Genomic DNA, 23,904 nt, shown 5'->3' on the forward strand with positions numbered 1-23,904 from the left:
TCACTCGCGACACGCCCCCAAAATGCCGCGTCACTACCGGCACGCCCCCGACATGCCCCCCGACACGCCCCTCCATGCAAGCCCCGGGACTTGCGTGCGCCGCTGAGCCTATGCAAAATAGGCTCGGCGCACGCAGGGGGGGTTTGGGGTAGGTTTTCAGGGGGGTACGCGTGTATCCCTTTGAAAATCTACCACACAGTGTCTTTCCGTACATTAAAATACCTTTAACAGAAAAGACAATTGGGCAGATTTTAAAAGGAGGACTGGGAGGGGGATAGATGGAAGGCTACAAAGAGAAAGTAAGGGTGAGATAGAAGAATAACCAAGCACACGACATGGGGAGAAATGGAAAGGATTAAAGTGAAGAAAAGGTAGCAATGTTGGAAAGAAAACACTCTAGAAAGAAAGTATTAGAAATGGAGGAGAGACATGGAAGAAAAGGAAAAACAGGAAAATACAGATATGAAAGCAAAGAGGAAATGAAAAATGATGGAATAATTATATAGGAATAACATTATGGATTATTATTTTGAAAGTCCCGTATGTAAATTTTTCAAAAACTAGGTGTAATAACAGACACATAATATATTGGCAGATAAGGGCCTTAAGGCATATCTAGTCTGCTCTATTTGTTTTGTTTTGCAGTGCCATAGACCACAGTAATAGTTAATGCCACTTTTGCCCTTTTTGCTGAAACATCTTCACTATTAAGTAAATGCAAATAATCATTTTTGTCATTCTTTTTGGGTGGAAGGTAAAGTTTATGTGCATTATAACTATTTTGCTTTTCCCCACAAACCACTTCTCCCTCCCAAACTCCTCTTTGGTTTTCCTATAATCAACAAATCTAAATTTGTGCTTTTGTGTGTGGCTTGTGTGCTTAGGTTTTGTGGGCAAGAAAGAGAGAGATTGTAGCTGTTTGTGTCCTAGAAATATGCTACACAGACAGACCATATGAAAAGACACTTGTACGTGGACAACATAGTGTCCTGTTGTGTGGATGTGAGTCCTAGATGCTTTGTATGTGTTTACTTTTGTTTGGAAGGAATCTTGTGCTGGTTCTTTTTCATTAGATTTATGATTGAGAAAAATCTAAAGCTTGCATATTTCCAATTGAGGACTTTTCAGCAGATGTATTTATTTAATTCAGTTTCTATCCCATCTTTCCATAGGAAGGTTAATTTTGTAATAACCTGAAGAAATCTATTGCACACACCAGTTACAACAATTTTCAAAGAAAATGTATGCGTTTAAGGTCACTGTGAAAATTATGCTGGCAAAGCTTCTTGCATAACGGTCACATGATGGTATAGCGGTAGGTGGCAGCATGATCGCTTAGTTCCCATTCCCACTAGCTCAATACACAAATTTTAAATCCTTCCTGAATTAGATCTCTGAATCAACATGGCTAAAGTGGCTAAGAAATTGCTTCCAGTGTTTTAGGGGGGATCAAACAATGTGATCAATGCAGTCGAGCTGAGAAACTCCGGCGGGGATGGTGGATGACATAGTGGAGAAGGATACCACTATCGTGCCGGAGCTGCCTAGTGAGATGTTGGAGGTAATGTGGGCAGTCATACAGCAACTGGCTGATCAGATCCACTCAAGCCTTGATGCCAAACTTGAGTCTGTTGTGCACCTTGTTGGGTAATTAGTGTCCACGGTTGGAGAAATGATGGCGCGGGTTGATAATGTTGTGGAGCACATGGAGGAAATGGAAATGTCTCATTCAAACTACGCAGTGCTTAGAAGTTTTAGAGTGGGCCCACAAATGCACTTGCAAGAAGCTTGATGACATTGAAAATCATGGATGCCACAATAATTTACATATAGTGGGAATGCCAGAAGATGAGGGGAGTGACCCAGCTGGGTTCCTAGCAAAATGGATTCCCTCTGTAAACAAAGAATGTAAGAATGGGCTTTTAAAAATTGAGCGCAGAGGGTTCTAGCACCAGCCCCAAAAGATAATGACCATCCTAGAGCTTTCATCCTGAGTCTTTATAATTATGGTGACAAGAGCTGTAACCTGGAAACTAGCTACAGGCTCAAGATCACATACCAAGGTCAAAGGATCTACATTTTCCAGGATTTCTCTGTGGACGTTCAGAGAAAACAACAAAAGCTGTGCTGAAGTTAAAAAGGTGCTACAAAAGAGAGAGGCCTAACATATGCACTGCTATATCCGGTGAGGCTCTGGCTTCATCATAATGGCACAATCTCTATTTTCAGTGATGCAAAAGTAGCCATGCAGTTCATGCAATAGTTTGAGACACTGGAACCTGGAGCTGGATGAGCTGTCCTAATGATATATATCCCTTTTTTTAATGATATTCTTATATACTGTTTGAGTGGGGCTGAATGAATGGAGGGGTTTAGATATGTGTGCAGTATTAGTATGGGGGGGGGGGGGGGGGTCCTAGCTTTCTTTACGATATATGGCCCGGTTGTTGAGAAAGGCGGGTTGGGGAAAGAGCGGATAGGGCTTATTTGGTTACTTATTTTTCTTGTCACTTATGCATGGCAGCTGTCAGCCGATGCACAGATAATTTGTAACAGATATGACAGGAAGATCTGCAGTGTAGTCTTGCTTTTGCCTGGTATGTGGTTTGATGTTGACACCACAACATCACGTCACCTTGCAGTGGATGAGACTGGAGAATTGGCTGCTCTCCCTTAGCAAACTTTTGCTTGGAAAAAAACTATCACAACTTCAAGGACCAAGCTCCAACTTACCTGGGGTTATGGACTTTGGTCTCATGGTTAGGCGATGGGTTTAAGAACTGTGGATTTGTCAGCAGGGGGGATAGAGGAAAAGCTTAATTTGCAATGAAGGGCTTTGTTGGGACCTTTTGAAGGTTTTCAAATAGATGCTGCAGGGTCACATGCATCCTTCACTCAAAAGCGCCAGTAAGGGAGGAGGGGGAGGGCAGGAGATTGGCAGGGGATGCGGGACAGGAGAAAGTGGGGAGATGGGTAGTTCCTGGCACTTTCTTTAGACCATAGAAGATTCATGCAATGCTGTCTGTTATTGTTGAGGGTTGGGATTATTGGGGGTTCAATAGTTTAAAATTAAGATGGCACATTGCTGCTGGAGGGAGGTCTACATGATATTTGTGATTCCAAATGGCTAGTGGAATGGCCAACTTTCTCTCTTTAAATGTAAGGGGGATTGGAACCCCAGTTAAACTGAAGATATTTAAATTATTTGAAAACAAAAGCGACAATGGTTACACTGTTGCAGAAAACACAGAAAATGCAAAACTTCGTCGCAAATTGGTGGGGCAGGTATACTCCTATAACTAACTCTAAAAGTTGAGGACTGTGTGTCCTGTTCACAAGGCCTTTCCTCTTTATGTGACAAAATCTTTATTGGACCCTGAAGATAGATTTGTTGCCCTGGAATGTGCTATGATCTAAATTTTGTGTTATATACAGCCCAAATGATGGTTGGCAGGCATATTATAGGTCACTGACTGCCACTCCTGGAGAAATTCTTGCCTCACCCTCTTCGTATGGGTGGATATTGGAACCTTTGCATGGGCCCCTCCATGGATCATCCTATCCCTTCTGGCTTAGACAGAGGCCAGTTGCTAGGATTGTGCTACTTGACACATTTGGATCTGGATGTATGGAGGGTCCAGTACCTATCAGGCAGAGATTATAATTATTTTTCCCCAATCATCATACCTATAGTCATATAGGCTATTTTCTGTGTGTTGTCTCCCTGGTAAAATTGGTAGGACAAATGGATATCCTGACTTGCATTTCTTATCACCATCTGGTGCTCCTCCCATTGCAGCCTTCTCTGACAGTAGAGTTGGATAAGCAATAGTGCCTTAATTCCTCCTCCTTGGGAAATGATCAATTCTGATCCATGGTGACCCAGGCAATACAGGATTTTAAAATTATACATGAAAGAGCCAAGCAGTCTGCTATAATGCTGTGGGAGATGCTTAATGCTGTGCTAAAGGGTGAATCATTAGCTTTGCTAGTCATCTCAATAAAGATAGGAGGAAAAAAAACAATCCTTGGAAAGAGCAATTCACCTGCTGGAAGCTAAACATGAGGTTACATTTTTCTCCAGGGACTATGTGCTGTTGCAGAAGTGTAGGGAGGAATGTCACTGGAGTGGAACAATCATTCAAATTTGCCAGGCAAAACTTTTATGAGCATGGGGACAAAAACCAGGGACCTCCTGCATAGGGCACTGCGGACATGGGCTATGCAAATGTTATTCTTGGGGTTAGGGGCAGTGATGGAGTAGTGGCGCATCAGCTCTCTAACAATTTCACCTTTAAAATTCTTTTTACTAATCTCTATTCCAATCGTCAAGAATGAAATTTAGCTGAGCTAAATGCTTATTTGAAGGATATACCTACCTCTGGGTTGACGGAATGGTAAATTGCCAAGTTGGCAGCACCCACAAACTTAGAGGAGCTTTTTAAGGCAACAATGGGATTCACTATTGGGAAGTGTCCAGGCCCGGATGGCTTTGCCCTTGAATTCTGTAAAAAAAAAAAAAAAATTCTCTGGAGTTGGCTCCTCATTTTTTAGGTATTTTCTTCTTTACCACAGACCCCTGAGACAGCCAGCACTTTGTTGGAAGCCAATATGGTACTGATACATAAAAAGGGGTTTGATGCATTGGACCCTGGCTCTTATCAGCCAATTTCCCTGATAATACTGATATGAAGATCCTAGTCAAGATCCTACAACTTAGGCTGGAAACAGTCATGGAGGACCTTGTTCACCAGGACCAGACTGGTATTATAAAGGGCAATCTGTCAACTGCCAATAGGCATAGGTTGTTTGATATGTCTATGGCTAAAAGGGACAAACTTGCAGGGGATGTGGTTGCTTTAGATGCAGAAAAAGCCTTTGATAGGCTAAGATGGCCCTTTCTCTTCTTGGTCCTGGAGAAATTTGGCTTACCTGCACACAAGTATTATATCACTATCCAAGTACAAGGGTACTGAGTAATGGACAACGGTCATATTCATTCCCTCTTCTATATGGTACTAGACAGGGCTGCCTGCTATCGCTGCTGCTCTTTGATCTTGCGATGGTGATTCTAGATTTGAAGACCACAAAGTGCCCAGCAGTGTCTGGCTTTCACATGGGAGGGGAAGAACATGTTATTTCTTTATATGCAGATGATGATCTGTTATTCCTTCCAAATCACAAAAGGTTCAGGCCCAGGTTATGGCTCTGCTGCAAGAATATGGGTGGATGTCAGAACTCAAAGTTATTAATAGGTAAGTCTGCAGTATTTCCTATAGGCGTAGCATCCGAGAAGAATATCCTACGTTGTTTTTCCTCTTTCAAGATAGCCAAAGATAGCTAAAACTTATCTTCAATTTCTTCATTTCTAAGGGTCACTACTGGTCAGTGCAAATACAAACCAGCATAATATATGCTAGCTACTTCTATAAATCAGATGCAGAAGTCAACCTGGCCCTGAAAAATACAAATACAGACCAACTGGGCCTACTAAGATCTGACAATTTCTCCCTTTTGTGACTTTCACAACTGCCTAGCTAAGCAGATCTAAACTTTCTTATGCTTACCATGCCACCATACCCATCATTACACTTAGATATACTCTTGGACATCTTATAGTATCTCAATATTCATTTAAAAAAACCCCTACTCTTCCTGAAAAGAGATCTCCTGCAATTCTTGTTCTTCAGGACTTGAAGAGGAAGTAACTATCATATAGAAATAAGACATTGGTTAGGGAGACAAATACACATCAAAATCACCAAATAATTAAAACAATAATATAGGTAATCTTTTTATCCAAGCCCCCAAATAATGACCGTATGCCTAGAAAATCCCAATTCCAGTTAGTACCTTTAATGCTAAGTTTAAGGCTTACGTGGCCAAGTCTTTGAGTGGCAGCAGAATATTTTATTTGGTCTTCATTATCAACATAAGCACAACAGGAAATGTTTATCATTTGGCAAGCTCCTCCTTCCTTGGACAGTAGTATATCTATAGTGATCCTGTTGTTATTTATAATTACTCTAACAAGGACATTTCTTGTTGAAGCTCTTTTAAAAGAAACATTTAATCTAGATCTCAAAATCAAGTTTATGCACAAATGTCAATATACCTCTTAAATGGCTGCATGTATCAAAAGTTTCAAAATACTTAACTTCTTAGTAAGATAAAAATGTATTATCACTCCAAGGAAATAAACTGGAAGTAGTCAAAGATAAATATGCTAACATAACTTAAAACCATCAAGAGCTGCCCATTCTCTGCAAAAACATTTCCAGTAGCTATTTTAACTTAGCACACACAAGCCAAAAAACACACTAACATCAGAATGAACATTACTTCCCATTCTTTCCTTTTCTCTTTCACAGCAACAAAAACCTTTTTCAGTCTAAGCAAACATACAAATAAATATCCTAATATTAATATCCCATTATCTGAACCTATTCTAATCAAATTGGTAACAAAATTTCTAACTGCTGTTATAATGACATACTCCAAAGTACAAAATTGGCTCCCTCATGCATTACCTAAGATTTAAAGTTATAAACTTTGGCAAAAACAGAATCATTCCTTATCACATGCTAGGATCAACAAAAAGAGAACACTATCATCAAAGGAGATCCTTGCGGCAACACCAGAAGGGGCTTGCAGTCGGCACTCCACTCACCAAGCCCGACATTAGAGTGGAGAGACACCAAGGGGAAAACACAGAAGGGAAACTCCCTCCCCACCCCCCAGGTAAGGGAAGGAAGATGCAGGTACCAGCCGGCCTACACCTGCCCCCCACCGCCAAAGATGCCTGTGCCAGCCAGCCAGCCTATACCCACCCTCCAACCAACCACCCCTTTGCCCTCCCACCACCACCATCGAAGAAAGGAGATCCCAACGGCAACACCAGAAGGAGATTGTGGCCGGCACTCCACTCCCTGAACCCCAACCTTGGAGTGGAGAGGCGCTGGTGGGAAAACACGGATGGGTGCTCCCTCCCACCAGGTGAGGGAAGGAAGATGGCACTAGCTGGCCTACTCCTGCCCACTGACAGCCCCTTTGCCCACCCACCACCACCGCCAAAGGAAGGAGATCCTGTTGGCAACGCCAGAGGCGCTTGCAGTAGCAGGTGCACAGTCTTGGCACGCATAAAAGGAGTGCAACAAAGGAGCTTGCCCCTTTGTGCACCCCTGAGGAGCTAGCCTGCAGTGCACATACCACAGTAACCTTTCCTCATGACAGAAGCCAAGTTAACAATGGAGCAAATACACATTATTGAACTCATACTTCGTCAGAGCATATATAGTGAGCTAAAAAAGAAAAACACTAAAAGAGAACCAAATAAGGAATACAAGGCAGCTGTTCCCCACGATGAGTAACAACTCTCCTGTAATTTCATCCTGCTTAATGTTTACACTTCTATTATTGAATGTTCAGTCACTGCCAAAAAATTCCCACTGATAAATGATCTGTTAGAGTATTTAAATCTTACTATCTTCTGTATTTCTAAAACCTGGCTGAATAACAAAAATAATACACTCTTTACTCAAATTGATCAACCAAACTATGATGTCTCTCACTTCCCCAGATCTAACCATAAAGCTGGTGGTCTAATAATCAGTAAAAAAGAATTTAAGCTTATACCTTACAAAGTACAGATTAACCTGCCCTATGAGGTGGTAATACTAAAATCACCATAACTAAACTTAGGAATGGTTTATTGCCCCCCTGGAATACTTCAAAAAAGACTGCTCACCTCTAATCAAATTATTCACTAAAGCGTTTCCATCATCTGACTCTACACTAATTGTAGGAGACTTTAACCTACATGTAGATAGAACACTGAAAACTACAGCATGTGAAATCTTTCTAGATACAATGGAAACACTGGGATGGTCACAATTTGTAATCAACCCCACTCATAAAGCAAGACAACTACAAAGTCCCTCATGAGAGGCTTTTAAGAAAACTAAAAAGTCATGGGATAGGAGGTGATGTCCTTGCATGGATTACAAACTGGTTAAAATACAGAAAACAGAAAGTAAGAGTAAATGGTCAATTTTCTCAGTGGAAAAGGGTAAACAGTGGACTGCCTCAGGGATCTATATTTGGACCGGTGCTTTTCAATATATTTATAAATGATCTGGAAAGGAATATGACGAGCGAGTTTATCAAATTTGTGGATGATACAAAATTATTCAGAATAGTTAAATCACAAGCGGATTGTGATACATGACAGGAGGACCTTGCAAGACTGGAAGATTGGGCATCCAAATGGCAGATGAAATTTAATGTGGACAAGTGCAAGGTGTTGCATACAGGGAAAAACAACCCTTGTTGTAGTTACACAATATTAGGTTCCATATTAGGAGCTACCACCCAGGAAAAAGATCTAGGCATCATAGTGGATAATACATTGAAATTGTTGGCTCAGTGTGCTGCAGCGGTCAAAACAGCAAACAATGTTAGGAGTTATTAGGAAGGGAATGGTTAATAAAACAAAAAATATCATAATGCTTCTGTACTGCTCCATGGTGAGACCACACCTTGAATACTGTGTATAATTCTGGTCATCTCATCTCCAAAAAGATATAGTTGTGATGGAGAAGGTACAGAGAAGGGCAACCAAAATGATAAAGGGGATAGAACAGCTCCCCTATGAGGAAAGCTGAAGAGGTTAGGGGGCTGTTCAGCTTGGAGAAGAGACAGCTGAGGGGGGGATATGATAGAGGTCTTTAAGATCATGAAAGGTCTTGAACGAGTAGATGTGAATCGGTTATTTACACTTTCGGATAATATAAGGACCAGGGGGCATTCCATGACGATAGCAAGTAGCACATTTAAGACTAATCAGAGAACATTCTTTTTCACTCAACGCACAATTAAATTCTGGAATTTGTTGCCAGAGGATGTGGTTAGTGCAGTTAATGTAGCTGGGTTCAAAAAAGGTTTGGAAAAGTTCTTGGAGGAGAAGTCCATTAACTGCTATTAATCAAGTTTACTTAGGTAATAGCCACTGCTATTAATTGCATCAGTAGCATGGGATCTTCTTGGTGTTTGAGTACTTGCCAGGTTCTTATGGTCTGGTTTGGCCTCTGTTGGAAACAGGATGCTGGGCTTGATGGACCCTTGGTCTGAACCAGCATGGCAATTTCTTATGTCCCATCAATACTGCCCACAAAATATTGCCCTGATCTGATCACCAACTAATAAAAGTGGATATAACCTTCCTCAACACAAAGCAAACAAATTTCAATAATAACCCAACCTTCACCTTCTGGAAGACCGGACGGACTTCATGTCCGAACGGTCAGATTAATATGGGCCCAGGCCATTCGCGAAGCGGGGGTAGGGGAAAGGCAGGAGAAGGAAAAAGAAAGGGAGTGGGGGCAGGGGAATAGGAGAGAGAGCATGCGCGCGAGGGGGATGCGTGGAGGGCTAGGATTGGGCCAGGGTGCAGGAGAGCATCGCGGCGGGCTAGGATTGGTTGGGGGGGATTTTTGAATCGGCGGGAGTTAGGGGCTGAGGTGTGAGGGGGGTCAGTGGCGCGCGATCATCAGAGCGGGTAGGCGCGGTTTTGAATTGTTTCGCGGGCTCAGGCCTACCTGGTGTAGCGGTTGCGAGCGAGGCGGTGTCGGACCGGGAGGCGGGCTGTGCTGTCCGAGCGAGTGGAGGCGTGGCGAGCATGGAGGGTCGGCGTTCGGAGTGGGAGGAGGAGGAGCTGGATCGTGCGATGGCGGCGTTTTTGGACTCGGAGGAGGCAGCGTGGGTCCCTGAGGAAGAGGCGGTTCCTTCAGAGGAGAGTGAGGAGGCTCCGGAGCGGGTGAGAGCCATTGGCGTCGGTGAACGAGGCGGGCGTACTATTGTTGGACGGGCTAGGGCTGGGGGTGTGACGAGAGGAGCAGGCGGGGCTTGGTCTGGGGGGCCGGCGGTATTGACATCTGTGGCGGGGCTTAGAGGGGATATTAGGGGGAGGGAAATGAGATTGGCGCGGCCTTGTTCTAAGCGGCGAAGGGGACGCACGGCACCCGGGGTGAGGAGGGTTACATCGGTTACTGGAGAAGGTGAGGGGGATTTTGAATGCCCCTCAGGGGGTGTTATTCGTGGAGTTGAGGGGGATAAAGGGAGGGGGGGTTCGCGGGCCCGGACGGAGATTCGAGGTCGGAGAAGCAGGGGCGTGACAAGAGGGAGGGGGAGTGCTCCTCGGTTGCCGGAGGACAGTGAGGTTTTGGGAAAGAAACGGAGACAGGGACACGGAGGGGACAGAGGTGGTTCTGGATTAGCTCCGATCCCGTTGCCGATAGAGAGTGCAGGCGTTAAGGGGGTTCCTGTGCTGAAAGGGCAACGGGGGGGTGGGAGAGTGCATGGAAGGGCAGGGTTGGGGGTTGGTCGTGGGGGGGCGGCCATCCATGAGCTCATTAGTGATGGGCAGTGCGAAGAGAATAGGGGGGGGGGCAGGGGACACAGGGCAGACCTGTGAGAGGCAGCGCGGCTGGCAGTACTGGGAGGTTGGCTAGTGGGGTGCAAAGTGAGTTGGACCTGCTGCGGGGTTTGGCTCCGTCTTCTGTCCCGGATGTCTTTCCACAGGGGGGAATAATCGCGGAGGATGGAGAAATTCCGGGGCCGTCCCGGAGTGAGGCTTGGCGTAATGAGGCATCGACAGCGGAGGATCCAGGTCCGTGGGAGCAAGGATATTTGGAGGATTTTCCGGGGGTGGAGCCCGATACAGCTGGTGAGTTTATCATATTTCCTCGTCAAAAAAAGGGGGCGGCACCTAGTGCACAAGAGGACAGAGGGCAGGCTGAAGAAGGGGTTTGTAGTGGGGGGGGGGGAGCGCAGAGTGGTGTTGCCGCAGATTAAAGGAAATGGCAAGTTAGGGGATAAAAAGGGGTCGTTTAAGTCAGGGAAAGCTAAAAAGAAAAGACGGAGAGTGCGGTCCAGTTCGTCCGATTCGTCGACTTCGTCTTCTTCATCTTCATCTTCTTCCTCTTGTTCTTCGGGCTCGGGGTCTGCAGTGCGGGTGGGCGCTGTTGGGGGGGGCACAGTACACGGAGCCCCGGCATTAGTGGCTCTTACAGAGCTTTGGGAAGAGGTGCCACGTTCCATTAGAAAACGTATTCGGCGCCGCCAATTCATTGATATTTTTCAATTATTGGAAGGGAGGAGGGGAAAACGCAAAGGGAAGAAGAGGCGAGAAAAAGGTGAGAGATTTTTGGGAGCTCAGAAGAAGGTAGCTCGTAATATTCATAACTGGATGCGAGCTTTTTTACGGTTAGCCAGTGTGGTTGGGAAAAAGGATCCGTCGCAATATGGAGCTCTGCTGTCGTATGCTGACTCCATTTTAGCGGCTAGCAAGACTTACGAGGGTTGGTCTTGGTTAAATTATGATGAACGTTTTCGGGATCGTATGGAGGAGAATAAATTTATCTCCTGGGGTACGCAAGACGTGGGACTCTGGTTAACCCAGATGGTTTCGCGGTTGTCCGGTGGAGGGCAAGGACAGGGGCTGGGTGCAAGTACGGGGCAGGTTCGGCCCTTTCGGAAGGACGCGCCCGGAAGCGGGCAAGGAAAGGGTAGCGCGGGGCGTTCAGATGTCTGCTGGCGCTTTAATCGGTCCGAGTGCATCTTCCCGGATTGTAAATTCCGGCATGCTTGTTCCACCTGTGGAGCAGGACATCCTGCTGTCAAATGTTTCAAGCGACATGGGGAGGGAGCATCTTCAATGCAGACTCAAAAAGGTTCAGGGAAGCCAGGCATTTGAGCGGGCGCGGACTCCGGTCCGAGTTGCTGTCATGGAGCCTTGGTTGCGATTATATCCTAATAGAGGGGGGGGCGTCGTTGTTATTGCAAGGTTTTACGTGGGGTTTTAAAATTCCGTTCCGTGGGGGGTCGGCTGTTGGGGGGGGGGGGGATAATTGTCCATCGGTGCACCGTATGGTGGACGTGGTTCGGGAAAAAGTGAGAGCAGAAATTGAACTTGGAAGAATCGCTGGTCCGTTTTCGGAACTTCCATTTGAGAATTTGGTGTTATCCCCGTTGGCAGTCATTCCAAAACGAGAACCGGGTAAATTTAGGTTAATTCATAACCTTTCTTTTCCGGAAGGTGCGTCTGTCAATGATGGTATCCCACGTGAACTATGTTCAGTGAGATACGCTTCCTTCGATTCGGCGGTGCAAGTGGTCAAGCAGTGTGGCCCGGGCGCGTTGATGGCAAAAGTAGATATCGAAGCGGCTTTTCGATTGTTGCCGGTCCATCCGCTTAGTTTTCGTCTGTTTGGTTTTCAATTTCAGCAGGATTACTTCTTTGATAAGTGCATGCCTATGGGCTGTTCAATTGCGTGTGCTTATTTTGAGGCTTTTAGTTCCTTTGTGCATTGGGTTGTACAGACGAAAGCTGAGTCCAGAATGTTAGTGCACTACCTGGATGACTTTTTGTTTGCAGGACCAGCGGGGTCAGATGCCTGTGAACGCTTGTTGCATTGCTTCAAAGGGGTGGCGGATGAGTTCGGGATTCCATTGGCAGACAACAAGACGGAAGGGCCTAGCACTCGTTTGGTCTTTCTAGGTATAGAGCTGGATTCGGTTGCCATGGTTTCGCGTTTGCCCGATGATAAGGTGGAGCGTTTGCGTGCTTTGGTGAGAGAGGCTGTGAGCCGTCCAAAATTGTCTTTGAGGGAATTACAGTCGGTAGTGGGTAGCCTGAATTTTGCTTGTCGGGTAATTCCGATGGGTAGAGTATTTTTGCGTCGGTTATCACATGCCATGTCCGGCTTGTCCCGGCGTCATCATCGAGTTCGTAATTCGCGGTACTTACGGGATGATTTGCGAATATGGGATACCTTCCTGAGGAGCTTTAATGGAGTGGCTTTGTGGCAATCCAATCCACGGTCTAATCGTGATTTGGAGTTGTTCACAGATGCAGCGGGTTCATTGGGTTTTGGGGCCTATTTTCAAGGGGCGTGGTGTGCTGAGCGTTGGCCGGAGGCTTGGGTGGCATCTGGTATTACAACCAACATTACTTTCTTGGAGTTATTTCCGATTGTAGTGGCGGTACATCTTTGGGGAGAGCGGTTGCGAGGGCAGAGAGTAGTTTTTTGGTGTGATAATATGGGGGTCGTGGAGGTCATCAATAAGAGATCAGCGCATTGTATGAAGGTTTCGGACTTGTTGCGGGAGTTCATATTATGCTGCATGTCTTTAAATGTGACTGTCTGGGCAAGACATGTTCCGGGGATTTCTAATGGTGTGGCTGATTCTCTTTCTCGTTTCAAGTGGGAGTTGTTTCGAGAACTGGCCCCGGATGCGGAGCTTTGCGGTACTCCCGTGCCGTCTTCCCTTTGGAGATTCGGTTCCCGGAGTCTTGGAAAATGCTGCGAGCTTCATTAGCTCCTTCAACATGGACAAGTTATGTGGGGGGGGCCAGGCGGGTTTCAGCGGTGGTATCGGCTTGGGGTTGGGCGGGCGGTCCGATTTCTGATATTGCTTTGATTCGGTTTATCGAGCGGGCAAGAGCAAGCGGTTGTTCACGGGCGTCGGTTGGGCGACAGTTGGCGGGTTTCTCCTTCTTTATGAAGGCTCATGGATGGGGATATCCGTCGGGTCGTTTCCTGATCCGACGAGTGCTGGCGGGTTGGTCAAAGGGGACATCCCCTACGTTTGACCAACGCTTTCCCATTACTCATGATATTCTGGTTTTATTGTGGGAAGTTTTGTCGGAGGTCTGTTCTTCGGAGTATGAGACAGTATTGTTTCGGGTGACTTTTGTTTTGGCATTTTTTGGCGCTTTCCGGGTTAGTGAGCTCGTGGCTCGATCTGCACGAAGCAGTGCTTACCCGGGCCTATTGGCCAAAAATATTGTGGTGACTAACAGAACGGTGACGATTGTGCTGCCGCGGTCAAAGACGGATCAGCGGGGAAAAGGGATGACTGTGGTGCTTTCAGCGGTGCCGGGTTTGGTATCCTGTCCGGTGAGGAATGCGGTTCTGTTTTGTTTAAGGCGACCGGAAGGGGCGGTTCAATTTTTGGTGCATTGTAATTTGGCCCCCTTGACCAAGTATCAGTTCATTGTGGTCCTTCGCAGGGCTTTAAGTGTAGTGGGTCTGGATGAGCGTCGATTTGGGACGCATTCTTTTCGTATTGGGGCGGCAACGTCGGCAGCCGGAGCAGGTTTGCCAGGAGGGGTAATTCAGCGGATTGGACGGTGGCGGTCTGGGGCTTACAGGAGCTATGTCCGCCCAGATTTTGGCAGTGAATGAAAGGAGTCTAACTCTATTTTCTTTGCAGGTGCGGTGCCTGGGACAATGGTGGTGTGGATTATCGGGCATTCCTACACTTACTGGGCGCAAAGACATGCCTCCTGCCGTCCCTATGGCCCTAATCTGGATTTGCAACGACAGGGGGTGCGGGTTGTTTGGTTGGGGCACAGGGGGATGTTGTGGGATGAGCTCATTCCTTGCGTGCAGAAGGAGCGCGCAAGGCGTGGTGTTCCGCGGGTTTTAGTAGTGCATTTGGGAGGTAATGACTGGGGCGGGATTTCGGGGAAGCAGTTCATCGGCATGGTTCGCAAGGACTTAATGACGGTGTCCATTTTGCTTCCAACGACGATCCTGTGTTGGTCTGACATTGTGGTGCGGCCTGCTGAATGTGAGAACATTAGGTGGCGAAGATGTAGGTCTAAGGCAAATCAACAGATAGGGGCTTGGTTGGAACGTTTAGGGGGTCGTCACATCAAATATGAGTGGTCATGGGGTAAAGTAACGGGATTATTCCGATCGGATGGGATTCACCTTTCCTTTGTGGGTTTGGACTTGTTCTTAAACTCCATTCAGGAAGCCCTGGAAAGTTTGTTTCCTTTGTGAACGAGGCCACATCTTTGGGGGGTCACAGGGCATAGGATGCCTGTGCCTGTGGCGGTTGGCCCGAGCCTGATCAGTTTATTTATTGTTATGTTAAATGGATTTTGGCAACAAGCAAGCGATGAGTGACAGCTGGGGCTGTTGTTGGGAGGCTCGGCTCCTTGCCGGAAGGTGGCGGGAGCAGATAGGCCAGACCCCTTGCAGAGTGGTGGCGGGGGTCCACCTAGGATTGCTCCTTGCAAGGCGTGTGGCGGGAGTTTATCCTAGTGTGTGAGGGGCCTTGCGAGCATGCAGAGAGGATTGGTCAAGCTATCCTGCCGGAAGGTGGCGGATAGTTGGAGTGGGGGGTTTGCAATAAAATCCATGTTGTTCTTGTTAAATGGTATTATAGGCTCGGGTCACTTGTTAATAAAAGCTGCGGCCTTGTTTTTCCCAAAACTATGTCTCTGAGAATTTATTTGTTTGTATAAGAAGTGGGTGTGTGAGCGAATGATGTACTGGATGCACATATTATGGAAGACCGGACGGACTTCATGTCCGAACGGTCAGATTAATATGGGCCCAGGCCATTCGCGAAGCGGGGGTAGGGGAAAGGCAGGAGAAGGAAAAAGAAAGGGAGTGGGGGCAGGGGAATAGGAGAGAGAGCATGCGCGCGAGGGGGATGCGTGGAGGGCTAGGATTGGGCCAGGGTGCAGGAGAGCATCACGGCGGGCTAGGATTGGTTGGGGGGGATTTTTGAATCGGCGGGAGTTAGGGGCTGAGGTGTGAGGGGGGTCAGTGGCGCGCGATCATCAGAGCGGGTAGGCGCGGTTTTGACCCACCCTCCCTCCCCTTTTAGTCAGTGTAGCGGGTGTGGATGATGTTGGCGGTGAGGGTTGTCGCAGCTGGGGGTAAAAGGGGATATGGCGGTTGGCCCGAGCCTGATCAGTTTATTTATTGTTATGTTAAATGGATTTTTGGCAACAAGCAAGCGATGAGTGACAGCTGGGGCTGTTGTTGGGAGGCTCGGCTCCTTGCCGGAAGGTGGCGGGAGCAGATAGGCCAGACCCCTTGCAGAGTGGTGGCGGGGGTCCACCTAGGATTGCTCCTTGCAAGGCGTGTGGCGGGAGTTTATCCTAGTGTGTGAGGGGCCTTGCGAGCATGCAGAGAGGATTGGTCAAGCTATCCTGCCGGAAGGTGGCGGATAGTTGGAGTGGGGGGTTTGCAATAAAATCCATGTTGTTCTTGTTAAATGGTATTATAGGCTCGGGTCACTTGTTAATAAAAGCTGCGGCCTTGTTTTTCCCAAAACTATGTCTCTGAGAATTTATTTGTTTGTATAAGAAGTGGGTGTGTGAGCGAATGATGTACTGGATGCACATATTAAGAAAAAAGATAGAACTGGATGTACTTGAATAATCTATTAAAAATAAGCTAATTGACTTTAATCGAGCTAATGCCTCCACAGCTTTTGACTCCTGGGATAAAATCATCAATGATATTGCAGATAACCTAAGCCCAATTCAGACAAAAATGTTCCAGAATGAACAGAATAATACCTCTAAACAAAAGAAACCATGGTACAGCGAAGAACTAAGATGAACCAAACAGACACTGAGAAAATCTGAGAAACAATGGCGAAAATACCTTTCTGCAGAATTCTTAGGAAAATATAGATCCCTCCTTATAAAATACCATGCACAAATCAATAAAGCAAAAAAAGACTACTATGCAAAACCGATTCATGGGATAATATTTAATTCCAAATTACTCTTTGAAACCATCAAACACTTAAGGACCCATCTTCTTCCATATCAAGTAACTACAACTTCTCAAAGATTGCCTGCAATGAATATGCCTCCTCCTTGTTAGATAAAATAAATAGATTAAAAACATAATTTTCCACTTGCTTACCATCTAAAGAAACTAAAGAACCTGAAGAAAAACATTGACAGTCTAAATGGAGCACATTCAACATAGTAACTAAACGCGAAATAAATCAAATCATTATCAAAACTAAGCCTACTATCCACCCACTAGACCCAATTCTGGCGAGTTCCCTGAAAATAGTACACAGCACAATCACTCCAACAATCACAACCATAATCAACCACTCGCTCTCAGAAGGATTGGTCCCTTATAGGGTGCAACAAGCTGTGATCAAACCAATCCTAAAAAATAAAACTGGGAGAATTGACGATTGGGACAATTATCGACCAATATCCAACTTGACACTTATGACAAAAGTTCTAGAAAAAGCAGTGTTATCACAATTGGAAAACTACCTAGAAGACAATGATATTCTGTACCCAAACCAATTTGGATTCATAAAAGATTGCTCAACAGAAACCTTACTCATATCTTTAATGGACCCTGTACTACAGCGGTTTGACAATGATGAATCTTATATCCTGGTTCTAATAATTTAACAGCAGCCTTTGACAGTATGGACCATACCCTGCTTTGCCATCAGATGAGAAAAATTAGAATAGAAGTAAGTGTTCTCAAATGGTTTTCTTCCTTCCTAGCTGATAGGACATTCCAAGTCAAACTGGGAAACCACATATCTAATACATTTCCTATCAATTCAGGAGTCCTTCAGGGTTCAGCACTCTCGACAACACTTTTCAACATTTATATGCTTCCTCTGTGTACACTACTACCGAAACTAAGAATCAATTTCTTCTTATATGCAGATGACATACAGTTCTACATTCCATTCGCCAAATCATTTGAAAATACAGCATCGACACTCTCATCATACTGAAGGCATCATATTGAAGGCAATAGAGCAAGAACTGTCACAGCTTAAACTAACACTAAACACAAAAAAACCTGAAATCGTGAGGCTAAGGAGAAACACCTCTATAGTTAAACTACCACCTCTAGAATTGGGTAATTTTCACATTACACCCTCTGAATAAGTATGGGACCTAGAAATACAGATCGATGAGAACTTCCCAATGAAAAAGCACATAAATTAATTAAAACAGGATATTCCAAGCTGCAAATATTACATCGGTTGAAACCTTTATTAACATTCCAGGACTTCTGCACTGTTTTACAAAGACTAATATTCTCAAACATAGGTTACTGCAACTCCCTATTACTAGGCCTACCTTCAGGACTATTAAAAATGCTACAGTTATTACAAAATGCCTCAGCAAGACTTTTATTAGGGACAAGGAAATTTGACCACATCACCCCGTTGCTGAGAGAGCTCTGCAGTGGCTGCAAGTACAATCCAGAATCCATTATAAAGTACTAACACTAATTTTTAACATCTTTAACAACAGAAACTCCTGCTTAATAAGCGTGAATCTCCAACCATAAACACCACAGCGAACACTAAGATCCCAAAACAAAGGACTATTAAGTGTACCTACAATGTGGAGTACACATCTGACGCAAATAAGAGACTGAATGCTTTCCATAGCATGTTGTGGAATTCTGTACTAGAGACATTACGTCTGATAACAGACAGAAAGAGCTTCAAACGTGAGCTGAAAACCTGGACATTCTGTACTAGACATTCTGTACTAGAGACATTACGTTTTCCATAGCATGTTGTGGAATTCTGTACTAGAGACATTACGTCTGATAACAGACAGAAAGAGCTTCAAACATGAGCTGAAAACCTGGACATTCTGTACTAGACATTCTGTACTAGAGACATTACGTTTTCCATAGCATGTTGTGGAATTCTGTACTAGAGGCATTATGTCTAATAACAGACAGAAAGAGTTTCAAACGTGAGCTGAAAACCTGGCTCTTCAAAAATGCATATGATCTAACATAAAATATCAATATGCAGAAAACTACAATATTAAAAACATTGATAATGCTAGAAGAACTAGCGACAAGTACTGAGTGATGTAAAGTGTGCTAAGACAATTCTCTAATATATAAAGACTATTAAAATAGAAATTATGTATCACATACTACTTTCCTAGACCTCTAGTTAATATGTCTTAGATGTTGTGTTGACCTTTAATATGAATGTCACTTTTGTAAACCGTTGTGATCTTCTTTTGGAACTACAGTATATAAAATCCCTAAATAAATAAAATAAATAGTCATTTCTATGTTTCATTTCTATGTTTCTATATTACATATTTAATAATTATATAGAATATACTGCTTTCAGTTTAAGGAAAGAAAGAAATGTAATTACAGCTGAACTCAGACTGAGAAAGAATGTAAGCATTTCAGAGGAGATAAACATTTCAAGTCTGGAAAAACAGTTGGAAAATGTGGAAAGGATTTGAGGTATTTTCCACTACAGAAGAACAATTATGAAAAGCACTCCCTGCAGTGACAGAGAAATGTGATGAAGGGTTAAGTAAAGACATACCAAAAAGTAATACCTGAGTAAACACAAAGCAGCATAACATATTCTAACTAATTCTACTAAACCAGCGCAGAATTCAGCTAGGCTGTGAAAAACACAAATACAGGCCAGCTAAGCCTAGTAATATTCAATACATCAAATAAATGAATGGCTGAATTTTGCACTAAGTAAGTCAATCGAGTGTATTTTAAAGGTAAGACTATGTACAAGGCTTTGCAGTAGTCAATCACAGATATTATTGTAGCTTGAACCACACCAAGCAAACTTTCTGCTTGATCAAACAGTAAACTAATTTGACAAAACTAGTGTAACTGATTAAAACAACTCATGACCACTGCTGAAATTTAAGCATCTAAGGTTAAACCTGAATCATTTGCCATCTCAAGATTACAGATCTGATCCTTAATGGCAAGAAAAGATCCCTCTATAATTATAAACAGGTCTTGAATCAAACCAATTTTCCTTCCATACTCTTATACACTATTGTTGCAACTGTGTATGTTGTAAACTGCCTAGTCTTGTACAATTGGTGATTCATACATTTTAATAAACTGTAAACAGCCTCTGTTTTTAAAAGAGTTGGTTTAACTTATTATGGGGCAGATTTTAAAATCCCTATGTGTGCCAAGCCTATTTTGCATGGGCCCGGCAATGCGCGCAAGCCCCGGGACTCGCGTATGTCCCGGGGCTTTGTGAAAGGGGCGGGTGCAGGACCGAGGCCTCTGGCACAACGGCCGTGCCAGGGGCGCGCAACCTACGCCTGCCCAGAGGTAGGTGCAACTTATGGAATAAAGGTTGGGGGGGTTTAGGTAGGGCTGGCGGGTTGCGCGCACAAATCTACGCCCGCGCGTAAGTAAAATCCAACCCTATACATCCAAGATGTAATTGCCACCAAACACTGATTTAATCACCTTAAGGACACATCACAAATAATACCCAAGGGAGTATACAGTCATACAGTATATAAGCAAGAAAATTGGTAATGAATTCAAGGTAGTAACTCCTACCAAAGTTTGTAAGTTAAATTTAATATCATAAGCAAAAGGAGAGAACCCTGTGGTATTCCACAGTATAAGAGGAATAGACATGAAGAATGTATTCCAATATTAATATAGTGATTTCTCCCTGGTAAGAAGTATCCAAACCAATTCACAGTAGAATCTGGTTCTCTTATAGTGGAAAGTCGATTGAGCAAGATTTTGTCATCTATGGTATTCAAAGTCACGCTTAAAATTAAAAGAACTAAAATTGAGTCATTTTCCCTGTCTAGATTAAAATGTAAATCATCCAAAATGCAGACCTTAGAAAATCCAGCGGTAGCGGGGGGGTGAAGCGGGGGGCAGGCCTGCGAAAGCCAGCAGCCATCGCACCACTGTGATGCGCTGGCTGCCGGCTTTCGCACCAAATAATTACACCATAAAAGGTGTAGTTATTTGGCGCGAAACTGGCGGTGATAAAGATCCTTACCTTTTACCACCAGCGATGTCTGCACAGTGTCAGCCCCAGTGCCGCCCTGACTCCTCCTCTTCTGGGGCTGACTCCGCCCCGACTCCGCCCCCATTTAGTGAGCGCATGTCAAAAGTCCCTTCACGTTTGTTCTTGCACTACTTTTTAAATAACGCATTATTAATAATTTAAAATCCTTTTTGCCTAATTCTTAAGATATTGGATTGCCCCATTATGAAGGACTTTATCCGAAACATGGACCATGTCGGGAACTAGAAACATATGGATGTCATCGATCCCATTCATAAAAGGATTACTCTCGCAAAAGACTAACACATTTTTCAGCGTTCTGCCAGCTGTTTTTTCTATTCAGCTTTCTCATAATGCATTTCAATATTTGAGTGGTATTACTATAAGCTAAATGAAGTGAAATTTAAGAAAAACAATAATACCTGTGGAGATTTCTAAAAGCATAATTTATTGGGAATACAGTTTCACAAAATAATTTTTCTGCACTATGGTTGAACAATGATTAACTAGCATATATACAAAAAAAAAAGCACAATGACCCAGGATTATAAAAATTGGCAGAGTTAAATTATTGTGTCTTATATACAGCACATTTACCATGATGCCATGTATGAAGGTCATTATACATGAAAACATTTTTTTCTGAGTGATATTGCATGATTCATTAGAAACGATCAGGGAAGATAGTTATTATCTTTTAGCTCAGACAGCACATGTTATTCAGTTTAGGAAATGTGTATATACGTACTGACTATATTGTCACAGCTGGGGGAGGGGGTGGATACCTGAGCCTGTTGGGTTTCAGACGTGGTGCAGAGGTGTGCCATGGAAGAGGTGCAAAACCCTTGCTTGGAGATACGGCAGGGGGTGTGACAGGAGGCTATCTTGTTTGGTTCACGGCGAGTGGCAGTGTCTAGCCTAGTTGGCTATTGTGGGTTGGCTCAGGTACATATCATTTTAAGACGATATGTTTGTTAATAAAGCTGTGGACTTTTACATTCCACTTCAATGCTCATGTTTTGATTGCATTGTGCCTGTGTATTATATGCTATGTTAGATCTGTGGGAGGGGTGCAAGCAGGATGGTGGCTGCTAGAGTTAATAGTTTAATGTACTTTTTACATTTGTATCTAAGGGCCTCACTTTTCGACTTGTGCTAGGCTCTGTCTGTGAGTCAGGTTTTTATTTAAAATCATATAATTTATTAGAAAATCATGGCACTGATCTTGCTTTCTTAATCATACAAGTATTTTCAGGAGCCAATTCATCTAACACTCTCCTTAGTTTAGTATCCCAAATGGTAATTTGCTTTTTAAACATAGAAATACGAAGGCAGAAAAATGGCCCATTCACTCTGCCCATCCGTCCAATTAATTCAGCACTATAATTCTCATCACTTCCTTAGAGATCCCCTGTAATTGTCCTATATTTTCTTGAATTCAGATACTGTTTTTGCTCTACCACTTGCACTAGGAGGCTGTTCCACATATCCACCAACCTCTCATGAAGAAATATTTCTTAAGATTACTCCTGAGTCTATCCCCATTCAACCCAATATCATGACCCCTCATTCTTGTTATGAGTACCGCCCGGGGCAGACCCGCGGGGCGGCCCTCTTACCTTCTTGTATGGATTCCAGCTCCTGGTTCCTCTTCACTGGCGGAGGTGGGCCACCAGCTCCGACCTCAGGTCTCCTCCGGTGCCTCCGGCTCTGCCATGGTCCCCAGTGTTGCCAGCCAAGATGTCCCTGCTCATCGGGCCTCTCTGCATGGCCCACAGAGAGACGCCGCCATCGGCACCGCGCCCTTCCTTAGGCACGCACGCACACATCGTTGATTCTTTTAAAGGGCCCGCGGCGGAACCTGGCCGCAGCCCCAGATGCTGACGTCAGACTCTTCAGCGTATATAAGCTCAGGCCTCGCTCCATAGCGTTGCCTTTGCAACAGGTCTCCTCGTACTCAGTCTACTCGTTGCTGATAGAGAATAGTCTCTATGTTTGTTCCTTTTTCCTGTGGTTCCTGGTTCCAGCCTACCTTGTTCCTGCCCTGTCTATTTGTTGGACTGACTCCCTGGATTTTGACTTGGCTTTGTTTGACTACTCCTCAACTTGTCTCCAACCCCAGACCTTTGCTACATTTGACTACTCTTCAGCCTATCTCCAATCCTGGACCTTTGCTACGTTTGACCACGCCTGCCTTTTCCATGCCCTGACCATTGCCTTGATTGACTACGCCTGCCTTGTCCATGTGCTGATCATTGCTTTCATTGACCATGCCTGCCTTCTCTGTGCTCAGACCATTGCCTTGATTGACTAAGCCTGCCTTCTCCATGCTCTGACCATTGCCTTGATCGACTCTGCTACAGATTACTCTGCGTCCAGAGTTCTTCATTATTTGCCATGACCTCCGCTTGTTGCCAGCCTTGTCTCTAGCTTGTCAGTGACGCCTCCTTCAGCCTACTTCCTGGACTTACAAGACTTTGGCCTTCCTTTGCTCAGGCACCTCCTGTTACCTCCTGATCCACTGGTGCTTGAGTTCCCATACTGAACCCAGTCCAGGGTAGGACTACACCACCTAGTGACTGCTGTCTCTGGGCTAAATCACCTTACTTCACGAACTAACCTCGAGGCCCACCTAAGTCCTGCCGGCCCCAGCACCCAAAGGCTCAACCCACGGGGAATAAGGGCTGGTATAGGTGAAGCTCCAGCGGCCTCTATCTTCAGCACACTCCACCTGCAGATGGTGAGAACCCATAGGTCCCTACCTACGGGTTGCGTCAACCCCACCTCGGCCCAAGGGTCCACCTCCGATGCAACAATTCTAGAGCATCTTTTCCATTGAAAAAGGCTTACCTCCTTTGCATGGAAACCTTTGAGATATTTGAATGTCGCTATCATATCTCCCATATCTCGTCTATCCCCATATGCTTTAGAACGAAGACCACTGACTATTTTAGTAGCCACCTTCTGAACCGACTCCATCCTGTTTATATCCTTTTGAAAGTGCAATCTCCAGAATTGTACACAGTATTCCAAAAGAGGTCTCACCAGGGAACTATAAAGGAGTAATATCACCTTCCTTTTCTGCTGACCATTCTTCTTCATATGCAGTCAAGTATTATTCTGACTTTTATTGTCCCTTTATCCACCTGTTTGGCCATCTTAAGATCTCCACTCTTGCTATTTAGATAGGGCCCATCAATCAATTTGTTGTTATGCAAGATAATGACAATGTACCTAAATTATATAAATGTA

The sequence above is a fragment of the Rhinatrema bivittatum genome, chromosome 2 (genome assembly GCF_901001135.1).
Source record: "Rhinatrema bivittatum chromosome 2, aRhiBiv1.1, whole genome shotgun sequence".
NCBI classification, from domain to species: Eukaryota; Metazoa; Chordata; class Amphibia; order Gymnophiona; family Rhinatrematidae; genus Rhinatrema; species Rhinatrema bivittatum.